General features: G+C 39.2%; 1 pseudogene across 1 annotated transcript; it reads right to left on the reverse strand.

The window, feature by feature from the left end:
- Window positions 1–11,282: 11,282 nt before the first annotated feature.
- Window positions 11,283–13,791, reverse strand: LOC306641646 (microtubule-associated protein RP/EB family member 1-like; annotated as a pseudogene). The gene has a single exon. The product of its transcript is annotated as a microtubule-associated protein RP/EB family member 1-like (transcript).
- Between the last annotated feature and the right edge of the window lie 2,213 nt (window positions 13,792–16,004).

Consider the following 16,004-nt stretch of genomic DNA (forward strand, 5'->3'; position numbering starts at 1 on the left):
GGGCAGGTCACATGGACTTGGAGTGACTGCCCAGGGCTACGGGCAGTTGATGGGAGGAGGAGGCTCACAGTGAGTTGCTTGGACTCCTAGTGACCGCATGGGAACACCGGGTGGCTGTCTGGAGGAAGAGGTGTGCGGTGGGTCTCTGGGACTTGGAGCGATTGTATGGGGCTCCAGGTGGCTGCTCAGAGGAGGGGCCGCATAGCCAGGCGATTAGGTGCAGAGCAGGGTCCCAGGACCTAGGAGGCTTCTTGGTGGAAGAGCCGCACAGAGACACGCTTAGGGCGGAGCAAAGGTTCCAGGACTGCGGGCAGATGCTCTGAGGAGAGGCAGCCTAAGGAGACTCATCTGCGAAGGGTGAGGCTCCCAGGCCCTGGAGGTAGGGCCGGGCCCCTGGGAACGTTGCAGAGAAAGGCAGCCCAGCCCAGGCAGTAGTTGTAGACTGAGGGGAACTTCTAGAAGGGGAACCGACCAGCGAGACCTCCCCACCAGGTGAGTCTTCCCTGCCGGGTGAGGTTTTCCCACAAGGACGATAAAACCAGAGACACAGGACCAAACAGGCCTTGCCTCAGCCTGCAGCCTAGTTACCCTTTGGATGACCATTGGTCAACAAGTGGAGACACCTCTGCCCACTAGCAGGGAATATACCCGACCTGAAGGCCACCACCCCTAGAGAGGCAGCTTCCTTGTGGAGCACCGCACTATCAACTTTCTCCAAGATTTCAGCCTACTGAAGGCTAAGAGGGGATATACTAGAAATCGTCAGGGACATTATAAGTCAATAGAAGAAATCTGCAATATCTCAGCGGTCCACTGATACCTGAACAAGATGAGAAAACAAGGGAAGAATATGCCCCAATCAAATCTAGATGTTACATCAATAAAACCCAATGACAACATGGCAGAAGAAATGACAGGAAAGGAGTTCAGAATGTACATAATTAAAGTGATCAGGGAAGCAAACAATGAGATGAAAGAGCAAATGCAGGCATTGAATGATCGCACCAATCGACAGTTAAAAGAGCAAATACAGGGAGCAAAAGATCATTTCAATAAAGAGTTAGAGATATTGAAAAAAAAACCAAACAGAAATCCTTGACATGAAGGAAACAATAAACCAAATTAAGAACTCCATAGAAAGCATAACCAATAGGATAGAACACCTGGAAGACAGAACCTCAGACATTGAAGCCAAAATGTTTAACCTTGAAAACAAAGTTGACCAAACAGAGAAGATGGTAAGAAATCATGAACAGAATCTACAAGAACTATGGAATATCATGAAAAGGCCAAATTTAAGAATTATTGGGATTGAGGAAGGCTTAGAGAAACAAACCAAAGGAATGAACAATCTATTCAATGAAATAATATCAGAAAATTTCCCCAATCTGAAGAATGAAATGGAAAATCAAGTTCAAGAGGCTTATAGGACTCCAAATACACAAAATTACAACAGACCCACACCAAGGCACATTATAATGAAAAACCTAACATATAAAATAAAGACAGAATTTTAAAGGCTGTGAGAGAAAAGAACCAAATTACATTCAGGGGGAAACCAATATGGATATCAGCAGATTTTTCAATCCAGACCCTAAAAGCTAGAAGGGCCTGGAACAACACTTTTCAAGCTCTGAAAGAAAATGGATGCCAACCAAGAATCTTATACCCAGCAAAACTTACCTTCAAATTTGACGATGAAATAAAATCCTTCCATGATAAACAAAAGCTAAAAGAATTTACAAAAAGAAAGCCAGCATTACAGAACATTCTCAGCAAAATATTCCATGAGGAAGAGATGAAAAACAAAGAAGCAAATCAGCAAAGGGAGGTATTATCCTAAAGGAATTGTCAAATAAACGAGGAACCAAGTTGTGTCAAATAAATAAATAAATAAATAAATAAATAAAATTTAAAAATGAACCAAACGACTGGGAAACCAAATCATATCTCAATAATAACCCTGAATGTTAATGGCCTGAATTCATCAATCAAAAGACATAGACTGGCAGATTGGATTAAAAAGAAAGATCCAACAATATGTTGCCTGCAAGAGACTCACCTCATAGAAAAAGATACTCATAGACTAAAGGTGAAAGGATGGGGAAAAACATACCATGCACATGGACTCAGCAAAAAAGCTGGAGTATCCATCCTCATTTCAGATAATGTGGACTTCAAGCCAAAGTTAGTCAGAAGGGATAAAGAAGGACATTTCATACTGCTTAAGGGAACCATAAATCAGCAAGATATAACAATCATAAACATCTATGCCCCAAACAGTGGCTCATCCATGTATGTCAAACAAATCCTTCTCAATTTCAGAAACGAAATAGACCATAACACAATAATACTAGGTGATTTTAACACACCTCTCTCACCACTGGACAGATCTTCCAAACAAAAATTGAACAAAGAAACCATAGATCTCAATAACACAATCAACAATTTAGACTTAATGGACATTTATAGAATATACCATCCAACTAAGAGCGAATACACTTTCTTCTCAGCAGCACATGGATCCTTCTCTAAAGTAGACCATATATTATGCCACAAAGCTAATGTTAGCAAATACAAGAGGATAGAGACACTACCTTGTATTCTATCAGATCATAATGGATTGAAGTTAGAAATAAATGAAAGAGTAAAAAACAGAAACTCTTCCAACACCTGGAGATTAAACAATATGCTATTATATGATGAATGGATAACAGAAGATATTAGGAAGGAAATTAAAAAATTCTTAGAGGTAAATGAGAACAAAGAAACATCATATCAAAATCTCTGGGACACTATGAAGCAGTACTTAGAGGGAAATTTATTTCATGGAGCGCATTTAATAAAAAAAGTAAAGCTCAACAAATAAACAACCTAACACTACAGCTCAAAGCCCTAGAAAAAGAAGAACAAACCAGCACTAAATGTAGTAGAAGACAGGAAATAGTTAAACTCAGAGCTGAAATGAATGAAATTGAAACAAAAGAAACAATACAAAAAAATTGACAAAATAAATAGTTGTTTCTTTGAAAAAATAAACAAAATTGATAAACCTTTAGCCACACTAACAAAGAGAAGACGAGAGAAAACCCAAATCACTAAAATTCGGAATGAACAAGGAAATATCACAACAGACCTGATTGAAATACAAAATATAATTAGAAGCTATTTTGAAAATCTATACTCCAACAAAATAGAAAATTTTGAAGACATCAACATGTTTCTAGAGACTTATGAATTGCCTAAACTGAACGAGGAGGACATACACAATTTAAATGGACCAATTTCAAGTAATGAAATAGAAGAGGTCATCAAAAGCCTACCAACAAAGAAAGGTTTGGGACCAGATGGGTTCTCAGCCGAGTTCTACAAAACCTTTAAAGAAGAGCTCATTCCAATACTTCTCAAATTATTCCATAAAATAGAAGAGGAAGGAACCCTCCCAAACTTATTCTATGAAGCCAATATCACCCTGATACCTAAACCAGACAGGGACACATCAAGGAAAGTAAATTTCAGACCAATATCCTTATTGAACATCAATGCAAAACTTCTCAACAAAATTTTAGCAAATCGCATACAAAAACATATTGAAAAGATAGTGCACCATGATCAAGTGGGTTTCATCCCAGGGATGCAAGGTTGGTTCAACATTAGGAAATCAATAAATGTAATTCACCATATCAATAGACTTAACGTCAAAAATCACATGATTATTTCAATCGATGCAGAAAAAGCATTTGATAAAATACAGTATCCCTTCATGCTCAAAACACTAGAAGAAATAGGGATAGTGGGATCATTCCTTAACATTGTAAAGGCCATCTATGCTAAGCCCATGGCTAATATCATTCTAAATGGTGAAAAACTGAAAGCATTCCCCCTAAAAACTGGAACAAGACAGGGATGCCCTCTTTCAACACTTCTATTCAATATCATCCTTGAAACTCTAGCCAGAGCAATTAGACAGACCAAAGAAATTAAAGGGATACGAATAGGAAAAGAAGAACTTAAACTATCCCTATTTGCTGATGATATGATTATATACTTAGAGGAACCAGGAAATTCCACCAGAAAACTTTTGGAACTCATAAGTGAATTCAGTAAAGTAGCGGGATATAAGATCAATGCACATAAATCTAATGCATTTTTATATATATGTGATGAATCTTTGGAAAGAATAATCAGGAAAACTACCCCATTCACAATAGCCTCGAAAAAAATAAAATACTTGGGAATCAATCTCACAAAAGAGGTGAAAGACCTCTACAATGAGAACTACAGAACACTAAAGAAAGAAATTAAAGAAAACCGTAGAAGATGGAAAGATCTCCCACGTTCTTGGATAGGCAGAATTAATATTGTCAAAATGGCCATACTACCAAAAGTGCTCTACAGATTCAATGCAATTCCAATTAAAATCCCAATGGTGTACCTTACAGAAATAGAGCAAGCAATTATGAAATTCATCTGGAAATATAAGAAACCCAGAATAGCTAAAGCAATTCTCAGTAGAAAGAGCGAAGCAGGGGGTATTGCAATACCAGATCTTCAACTCTATTACAAAGCAATAGTAACAAAAACGGCATGGTATTGGTACCAAAGTAGACAGGTAGGTCAATGGTACAGAATAGAGGACATGGACACAAACCCAAATAAATACAATTTTCTCATACTAGACAAAGGTGCCAAAAATATGCAATGGAGAAAAGATAGCCTCTTCAAAAATGGTGCTGGGAAAACTGGAAATCCATATGCAAAAGAATGAAACTAAAGCCCTATCTCTCACCCTGCACAAAACTCAACTCAAAATGGATCAAGGACCTCCATCTCCATCTGACCAGAGACCCTTCATCTTATAGAAGAAAAAGTAGGTCCAAACCTTAACTTGTTGGCTTAGGATCAGACTTCCTTAGCAGGACTCCCATAGCAGAAGAAATAAAAGCTAGAATCAACAACTGGGATAGATTCAAACTAAAAATCTTTCTCTCAGCAAAGGAAACTATCAGTAATGTGAAGAGAGAGCCTACAGAGTGGGAGAATATCTTTGCCACTCATACTTCAGATAGAGCACTAATTTCCAGAATCTATAAAGAACTCAAAAAACTCTACATCCATAATACAAATAATGCAATCAACAAATGGGCTAAGCAAATGAACAGACACTTCACAGAAGAAGATGTACAAGCAATCAACAGATATATGAAAAAATGTTCAACATCTCTAGTTAATAAGAGAAATACAAATCAAAACTACCCTAAGATTCCATCTCACCCCAATTAGAATGGCGAGTATCAAGAACACAAGCAACAATAGGTGTTGGAGAGGATGTGGGGAAAAAGGTACACTCATACATTGCTGGTGGGGTTGCAAATTAGTGCAGCCACTCTGGAAAGCAGTATGGAGATTCCTCAGAAAGCTTGAAATGGAACCACCATATGACCCAGCTATCCCACTCCTTGGCCTATACCCAAAGGACTTAAAATCAGCATACTACAGAGATACAACCACATCAATGTTCATAGCTGCTCAATTCACTATAGCCAGATTGTGGAACCAACCTAGATGCCCTTCAGTTGATGAATGGATAAAGAAACTGTGGCATATATATACAATGGAATATTGCTCCGCCATAAAGAATGACAAAATTAAGCATTTGCAGGCAAATGGATGAAATTGGAGGATATCATGCTAAGTGAGATAAGCCAATCTCAAAAAGCCAAAGGATGAATGATCTCGCTGATAAGCGGAGGAGGACATATAATGGGGGATAGAAGGGGTTAGCATTAGGGTTAGGGTTAGGTTTAGGGTTAGGGTTAAGGAGGGTGATAAGAATGGAGGAAGGAAGGACTGTATAGAGGGGGAAAAGGGGTGGGAGGGGTGGGGGGGAAGGGAAAAAAATAACAATGAATCAAACAAGATTGCCCTATGTAAGTTTATGATTTTTAATTAAAATAAATAAATAATAAAAAAATACATATCCAAAAAAATAAAATAATGTCTTATGAGAGAGTACTATTAACAACTACTCACCAACAAATTAGATAACCCAGATGAAATGCGTAATTCCTGGATTAGCTTTACCTTACTGCAACCAAAATATCCAACAAGAACAAAGTAGAAGAGGAAAATTTGTTTTGGCTCACAGGGATTCAGACCTTCCATGCATAGTTGGCCGACTGCAGTGCTGTGGGCTATAGGCGAAGCAGGTGGAAGGGCAATGGTGGAAGAAAGGCTGTCACCCCAGGGCAGCCAGAAAGTGGAGAGGGAGGAGTCTCAGAGACCAAGGTCTTCTGTCTCTACCAGAGTCAGGGGCCCTACACTCCTGTCAAGAAAAAAAAAAAAATGGTGGGGACAGGGCATTCAGATTTGGTTGGTGTTCTTGGACCTTGGAGCCCACATGACAATTTTTCCAGGACCCCTCAGGGAAAAGTTAAACTGATGACATCAGGAGAATTTGGGAATGGATGTGGTGACAACTCCTGGTATTTTTGATACTTGTGGGTGGGTCTTTTGGACCATTTTAGGTGCCAGTAACTATGATTCTCACAGCTGCATGAATTATAAAAGTGATATTCGGGCTCTTGTGGCATAGAACATTTACCACCTGAGGGAAGGTGCTCCCTCACAGCTAAGAACTGGAGCCGTAGCAGTGAGCCACATCCACTCCTGCCTGACACTTTAGCTACAGAAGCCTCAATGGAGTCTTCACCCAAAGCAGTACTGCATAAGTGGACAGCAGGACGTTTGTGCTAATTCCTAACTTGCTATAGATCAAAGTGTTGTAACTCATCCTGGAATAATGTAAAAGAGAAATTTGCCTAGTCAAACAGGCCTTTAGGGCATGGAAACTAACAACACCCTATCATAGGCTGAATGCCAAGGCCCCTTGGGCAGGAAGCTAAAGAAACCATTCCAGATTTGGTCAAACAAAAAAATTTAACCAATGATGACAGGAGGCTCACCAGCTGTTAGGCAGCTTTGGATGCTGGAGACAACATGCACCCCACCTAGCTGTACTTCTGGTTTTCTTACTGATGGTGACTGGCAAAGTCACCAACTCAGGACCTTTGCAGTAGAATTACTTGGAAATCATTCAACAATTCATGGCCTTGGCATTTCCTTTAAAATTTTTAGAACTCACTAGCCCAATGGAATTTCGTTCTCCTTAACTTCATGCACAGGGGTTGGTTTATGTAGCAGTGGAAAACTGCCACTGGGGTATTTGGACACATAAGTTGCCTGAGTTGGGAATTTTGGACACATAAGTTGCCTGAGTTGGGAATTTTGGACACATAAGTTGCCTGAGTTGGCTCCAGACATACCCACTTTGAATGGTAGCTCCTTGCTTGCTGTTGGGCACTGGTGTAGACCGAGACTCTAATAGCCTGAGCACTACATGTGATGCCATGACAAGAAGAGCCCATTCTCACTGCACATGCACAAACCCCACCACTAAAACTGGACAGGCTCAACAGAGTTCAGTTATCAAATACAAATGGTACATTCAAGATCAGGCCTAGCAGGAATCCCAAGGGACCAGTAGACTATGAACAAATGGCTAGCTCACCAGAAGGGACCCATCAATGCTTAGGCAATGCTTTGTATTATGATTTGGATGTGGTTTGAGCTTATATCCCAGGTTCATGTGCTGAAAACTTGGCCCCAAGTGTGGTAGTGAAGTTTTTAAAAGGTTATTCCTATGGGAAGGTAAATAGGTCACTATAATTCCAAGATAATGAATAGATTAATATTGTCTTGAGGGAGGGGGTCAAATTCCATGTGACTGGATTCCTTCTCACCTGAGTAGGTTATTATAAAATTAAACTACCTGACATACTTGGCTTCTCTGCACATGGATATTTCCTTTTCAACTTCTCTGCCATGTGATGCAGTCAGGGAGCCCCTTCCAGAATGCCAACACTATGCTGTTTAGACTTTGCAGCCACCAGAATCATGAGCCAAACAAGTTTCTTTTTATATACTACCCAGGGTGAGATACTCTTTTCCAGCCTCACAAAACAGAATAAGATTTTGGGTTCCTTTCATGACTAATCTGGGGCTCCAGAGTCAAAGATGTGTCTACCATCATCATGGCATGACTTACTGATGGCTCTGAAAAACTAAAAATGGACAGGGTCTCTGGACTGCATCTGCTATCAGGCCAGTGAATGACCATCTGTATTAGTCAGTTTTTTGTTGCTGGGACCAATACACCTGCCAAGAACAAGTCAGAAAAGGCAAAGTTCATTTTGGCTCATGGTTCCATACATTCAACCCATGTTCAGTCAACTCCACTGCTCAAGGCCTAAGGTGAGGCAGAGTATCATGGCATAAGTGTGTGATGGAGGAGCACTGTTGATGTCAGCCAGGAAGCAAAGAGGGAGAGTGAGGACCCAGGGACAATGAATAATCTCCAGGGGCATGCCCTCAGAAACTTACTTTCTCCAGCCATACCTACCTCCCTACAGTTAACCTCCAGTACAGTAAGTCTTTCAAATTATTAACCCATCCAATGGATTAATCCACTGATTAGGTTATAATTCTCATAATCTTAATTGTTTTGCCTCTAACATTCCTGCATTGTCTCATACATGAGCTTTCAGGGGACACTTCATTCAAAACATAACACAATTTTTTTGACTGAGACTGAACATGGATGTTCCTCCCAATGGGCCAAATTGCATGCAATGGCAATGAACATGTAGGCCACCTCTACCACCACATCCTGCTACATTTTCATCAACTCATGTGCCATTACCAACAGTCTAATCATCTGGTCAGAAAAATAGCAACTGATTAAAGGATTTCCTGTGCAGGGAGAAAGACTATGACAAGAGCTTGCTATCTAGAAGGAACAAATATGTGTCACTTATGTGGACAGTAGGAGTACTTGAGAAGTCACTTGAGAAGAACTTATTCCATGTTTTTGGATTCCCATGAGACTTCTCTCTAACCAAGAAACATGCTTCTCTGCCTAAGTCACCTGCCAATGGACCTACTCTGAGATTATGATGGACTACATGACATGTACCCTGTCACCCACAGGCCAAGGGAGCCTTGAATGATGGAACAGAAACTAAGGAAAGGACATCTAGACAGGCTGTAGTGGAGCAGTATTCCCATCCGACCTGGGCAATATGGACACTAAACACTGCACACTTGCAAGGAAAACAGCCCTGCAGCACCTGTTGAGCACACAAAACTTGGGGTGGAGGTGGGCCAGGCTGCCTGATTAGGCTGTGCAGCAAATTCACACTGTCCCCAACCATTCCTTTTCCTTTTTCCCTTTGTAGTGCATATCCTGTGGGTGACTTGCACTTCAGTCTGCCATAGTACCCAGATAGGAACCTCTGATGCTAATCTGGAAGTGGTATTCCTCTCTTTGGGTTCCCACAAGGGTAGGGAAATAGGACCAGAAAATACCAGAATCCCTCTAATGATGCTGGGGACATCCCAGGGACATTTTCAGACATGCCAAGTTTGTACAGGATTTAACCTCCCTTCCTAGACTGGACAATTGAGGACAACAGATCTAGGGCAGGTGACAAGAGCAACAAGTGCCTGCAGAGGTCATTGCCTTGAAATAGAGATAGCCTGTATTCAGTATAAACCTATCCAACAGGGAGGGGACAGCTGGGACAACTAGAATGGAAGGAGGGGAGCTCTAACCTGCCAATCTGCTTTTACCACAAGGGTGGGGTAGCAAAAGCATTGAAATATAATGTGGCTCTCCTAAACTATGGCTGTCACACAAGTAAAGTATTGGAAAATGCCACTCAGATCTCATTCTGCAACAGACCACAGCAACCTTCTTGTCCTACTGGTGTCGGACTATGGCAGTATTGTTAATGCCACACACAGTGTACACCAACAGAATATGAGCCATGGCTTACTAAGTGAGGATCTGGCACTCGCCATGTGTGTGAAAACCCATATAACACACAGCATGGAGTGAACCCTAATGGAAACTGAAATTTGGTTGATAAGGATATCCTAGCATAAACTCCTTGATCATAACAAATGTGTAATTGTAGTATGGAATGTTAATAGAGGTTGTGAGTATGTGGGATGAGATCTATATAAGAATTCTCTGAAATTTGAAACAGGTAATTCATCTTGCAGAGCTAGTTTTGCACATTTTGGGTTTTGCTGATTTTATCTATATTGCATTTAACATTTTCCTCTGACCCTTTTATAAAGATAAACTTAGTCAGAGGGGTGCTTGGTTCTGCATGTATGTGTTGTTTTTATTGTTGTTTTTACAAGGTAGGCTTGTGAATTTTCAATCTATATCAAGAGGTACTTAATGATTGACTCCTATTTTTTGTGATAGTAAAATTCACTAATGTGTTCAGAATTTGTTAACCTGGTCCACCCATTGCAAAATATTTAATCAGTGTTTTGCTCTTTCTTTTAAAGCTTTGATAGGCAGAATAATGTCCCCCAATATGCCCTCATCCTAAATGTCAGAGCCTGTGACAATATGCTCTCACCTTAATTGTTACAACCTGTGACTGAAAATGTGACTAAGGTAAAGGACTTAGATGTGGAGAGACTACTCTGGATTATCTGTGTGGGCACAGTCTAATCACAGGGTTTTAAAGCAGAGAACTTTCCTGGCTGTGGAGCAAGATATAGCAATGAAACAAATAGTAAGATAAGATACCCCTAGGCAGAAAGGTGGAGGAATGCAACCACCAGCCAAGGAATGGAGGCAGCCTCTGGAACCTGGGAAAGTCAAGAACCTCCAGAAAGGAGAGTAGCTCTGCCCTGCTTCTCCCAGGTGATCCAGAGCATCTGGCTGGGAACAACTCCAGCGCATCCTTCTGAGTGAGGTTGTTTTGAAGACTGATTCAAAGACACCATCACATTTAAAGTCTCAGTCTCTTGGCCTAAGCTTGATTTCTATGATCCTGGGCTCAAGATTCAGTCCAGTTTACATTTAAGCAGTAAGAAAAACAACACCCACCATAATTAACTATGTAAACTATATAACAAAACAGAAATTAAATGAGTTAAACACACTAATTTCATTTCTCTTTTCCAGTTGAGTGATTTTTTGTGTTCTGATACAAATCACTTATCAAATTTATGTCTTGCAAATATCTTCTCCCAGGTTTGTTGTTTTGTTTACAAACAGTACCTTTAGAATAGCAGAAGTTTTTATTTTCAAGTCCCATATATTATTTCTATTTTTATAAATCATGCATTTATGCCATGTGTAAGAAATCTTTGTGTACCCAAGGTCATGTAGATATTCTCCTATATTTCTTTTCTTTTTTTTCTTGAAATACAGAATTTTATTTAGAAACTGTTTAAAAGTAGAAAAAAACCCTGTCAAGAAAGACCAGGTGGAAAATGGGTTCCCGACAAAATGGAATTTTAGGGCAACAAAAGTCTAAAAGGCCACAAAAGAGAAATACCACCACTGTCATTTGAACAATGGCTAGTTACTTGCATTTTTGGCATCGTTAATCAATGAGTCTGGGTTTTCCTCTGAATTCCACACAGAGCATGCACTACACAGCAATTTTATCATAAAATACCTGTTTTCTACACACATTTTAGGACAAGCTACCACCATAAACAAATCAATACAAACACATCAGGGGGTTGAACAATCTCAGTAGTGGGTAACATACATTTTGCAGAATTCTGCCAAACAAGGGGACTGAATAGGCCATGGGCAAAGCAAATGAGGGAGAATTAAGGAATGAAATATTTTAAATATTAATTAATTCAGACATGGTACTGTATTTTCTGCAAAAGAAATTAACATTTAGTAACATACTAGTGAATTTTATCTCCAAAGAGATTAGTGTGCTGGCAAAGTATTCAGATAACAGTGGAGAGCCGTGGACAGCAGATACCGAAAACACCCCAGCCTTGTAGATCCCAAGATAACGATGACCTTCACTGATCACTCCCTTTACTAGAGGTCCAACAAGAGCTTGCAGCATGATCACCTGCCTGCTGTACTTCCAATGCTAACCAGCCAACTTAAGGAGCCAAAGAGGAGTTCCCAGTGGGCAAGGGGAGCAGAGAAGAGAAACATGTTAAATGTAAACTTAAGATAGTAAAACGGGACACAATCCCATCCAAATCCCAGGGCAATTCTCCAAAAGTAGTTATTAGATTAAAAAAAATGGACACACCTCATTTTTCAAAAACTCAATACACAGAAATTTCAGGAATAGATGGAAAAATCATCAGAGAAACACTCAATGAAATGCTCTTCACCTCAAACATCTCAGGGCTTAAACACCTTCTATTCATTCAGGCAACCAAGCTGTTTTTAGCGGGGATGTAATTGGTCAAGGACACCAAATGGCTTTACAGAGCAACTTCTTAAACTTTGCTTTTGGGACAAAGCCTCGGCCTGTGGGGATTTAAGCAACCCTTCAAGGCCTGTGACAGCAGTTTCCAAAGATTCTGAGGTCTAGTCCTTCCTTCCCAGATACAATGTCAGACACATAAAATCTCCTGTCATGTTACATTTTATATTTTGAAATATGAAAGCATATTTTAAGTACTCTAAAGGCATTCATTTATTAAAATGTTCTCTGCCAAGATTTCACATTAGCTTAAAACTCAATTCAGTCTTTACTGAAGTCGCCACCTTAGTGTATTACATAAAAATACCTTCTCCAGCAATCAGTGTGACCAGCAGCCACATGGGAGCCCCATGGTCAGCCTTTTTGTTCCCCAGGTGAACGAACCAGATGTTAATACTGCTCTGCTACAAGGTAAAAGTTCCTAACTCAAATTTATTGGTAAAGGAGTGAAACTTCTGCAAAGTGCACTTTTTTAAAAAGAGGTAGTTTTTGCTTATGAAAAGAAACCAGAGAATCCTCTAAGAATAATAAAAAGGAGTATTTTACAGTTAAGCACATGATTTGGAGTGAAGAATTCGGATGTTACTCTGCTGGTCCAGGCTGTTAATACTCTTCTTGTTCCTCCTGTGGGCCCCCTTCATCAGGTATCACAAAGCCTTTGTCTGTGGCATAGAGAATGTCTACAATCCTCTGCAATACAGGGTCGTTTTCCCCCTCATTCTCCTGGCAAATCAATTCAATGTTCTGTAGCTTTCCAAAGTAGAAATCTCTCTCCTTCTCCAAGTCTTGAACAGTAAGTTTCAACACGTTGACCTGCTGCATCAATTCAGCTGCTTCATCATCCCCATTGCCCACACCAGGATTCTTACGCACCACCCCTAGTCCAGCCTTAGGAGTTGCAGTAGTTCTCTGTGTTGAAATGGGTCTCTGTGGAGATGCAGTGCTCGAGCTGAGAGGTTTCTTTGGTTTATTCAGAGCTGGAGCAATAAGGGAGGGAGCAACTGCAGTTTCTTGACCTTGCCTGGCAGCTACAGCATCGTAGTCTTTTCCATCATAGTTTGCATCAAAAAACTTCTTGAACACTGCATGAATTCAAAATTATCCTGAAATTTTCCTTTTACTAATTTATCCACAGGAATTATTTTGTCAACTCCCATCCTTTTAAAACCTGCTTGTAGTATTTTGAAGTTCTGGATATATTCATGTTCTAGTTTAGCTTGGAACTTCACTTTCTTCAAGGCAACAGAGCCCAGAAACAACATGTCCATAAACTGACAATAGGCAGCTCCTGAGCACAACTGTTCGATCTTTGTCAGATTCAACTGGAGAGACTCATTGATCCAGGCCAGCATGTCATGTTGACTTAGGTTATCACTGGTGACTGATGTCGAGTATACGTTCACTGCCATCTTCAGCTCTTGTCGGAACCACTTCCACTGCCTGTGCCCGGCTCTGGTTCTTCTCCTATATTTCTATTAAAGGTTTTATAGTTTTAGATTTTTGTCTTTAGGTCAATAACTTATTTTAAGATAATATTTAGATATAGCATGAGATATGAATCAGGTAAGTTTTATTTTTGGAGTAAGGATATCTAATTTTTCCAGTGGTTTGTTTCTAAAGGTAATGCTTTTTTCCATTGAATGACCTTAGCATTTCTGTACCAAATTAGTGGTCTATATCAAATGAGCCTATTTCTGGGCAGCTTATTCTTTTTTTTTTTTTTTTTATCTATATATATCCTTTTTCCAATATTACACACTTTTATTATGGTAACTTTGCAGTAAGTCTTGAAATTGGTTAATTTGAATATGGCAATTTTTTCTTTTTCACAATTATTTTGTCTACTTCTTTTCCCTTCCCATGTATATTTTAGTTCACTTGTCAATTTCTATAAAAATCCTGCTTTTTTTTTTTTTTTTATTAGAATTACCTTGAAAGTAGATTGGGAAAAATTAGGGAAAAACTCAACACTTAACTTTTCAATCCATAGACACAGCATGTCTCTCCAACTATTTGGCTATGGTTCATGCCTTTCACTGAAACTTTGTAGTTTAAAATGCATGAATTTCACACATCTTTTATTTAGATTATATCTAAGTATTTCATATTTTATAGTACTGTTGTAAATGATGCTTTTCATTTCAATTTTCAATTGAGTATTGCTAGTATGTAAAACATATATATTTGATTTTTATATTTTAGTCATATAAAATTATTAAATTTACCTATTAATTCTAGTAGTGTTTCCTGTAGACACTTTTAGATTTCCTATGTAGAGAACCCTGTTTCTTTCTCTTTTATCCCCAATTTGCCTGTCTCATTTTTGCATTTTTATTGCACTGAGATTTCTAATACAACATGAAATTGGAGGGCATCTATTTTCCAGTTTTGAGGAGAGTGTGTTCAGCCATTTACCATTAAATGTGAGGTTCACAGCAGGTTTTGTATAGATGCTATTTATTAATTGAAAAATTTCCATTACAGTAGTAATTCCTGAGAATTTTTATCTTAAATAGATACTGAATTTGATTAAAGTTTTTCTTTCTTTGTTTTATTCTTTAAATGGTTATTCTTTCATTCAGTGAATTGCCCTGATTTGTATTTCCCATTCCTAGCGAAAAGAACCCCTTGATCATGAAGTATTATCAATTTTTGTATTCTGCAGGATTCCGTTTGCTATTATTTTGTTGAAGATTCTTGTGTCTGTGTTCTTGAGTGATATTGACAGTCAGTTTTCTTTTCTTGTAATATGTGTTTTTTGTTGCCAGCATAATGCTGCCTAGTAAGAGCTGGGAAAAGTTTTCCTCCTCCTATCTTGTAGGGAACATTCCTCAAACTTATTTGATAGCAGTTGCTGATACAATGATTTAAATAAATCCAACAGTCTGGATGGGGATACTGAGGAAGTGGTAAAGACTTGCCATGGACTGCAGGCCTTGGCAGTTACTGAGGCTGAGCTATGAGCTAAGGGAAAGCCTCACTCAACAGGCATCATGGCAAGCTGTGATGTGAGTTCGCCCGTACTGCCTCGCCTCATTCTGTGTGCTGGAGCCTTGCCCTTCCCCCAGTCTTTGTCTCAGACTTGTTGCTGGACAAGACCACCTAAGGATACTTGGTTTGTTTTTATCAATACGACATATAACTTACGATAGGTTGATTCTGTTATGTTTAAACAAGTGTCTTAACCTGATTGGATAATGTGCCTATACATGTCTTGTACAATCATAAGTAAAATTAGATCTATGCCTTCCGAGCCTGGTCTCCGATGTCTGCGTTCTTTGGGTGACATCGTCATTCTCACTCTCAGCTCCACCCGTGTTCGAAATAACTTCACTATCTGTGTAAACTTTCCTTACATGTTTGATATAATTCACCAATTAAACCATCTCTGGACCTAGATTGCTTTTTGGTACTATTTCAGTTTTTTAATATACATAGGACTAGTCTGTTATTTATTATTATATAGTTTTCAATTTCTTCTTGGTTGAACTTTGGCAGTTTGTGTTTTTTAAAAGACATTTGTCAGGTTGGGGACATAGCTCAGTGCTTGCCTACCATGAGCAAGGTGCTGGGTTTGATCCCCAGTACTGCAAAAGCAAAAAGTCATCCATGCCATAATTATCATTTTGACCTTATACTCAGTCCATGACTGTATTTGTTATTGTT

The sequence above is a fragment of the Sciurus vulgaris genome (genome assembly GCF_902686455.1).
Source record: "Sciurus vulgaris genome assembly, chromosome: 12".
NCBI classification, from domain to species: domain Eukaryota; kingdom Metazoa; phylum Chordata; class Mammalia; order Rodentia; family Sciuridae; genus Sciurus; species Sciurus vulgaris.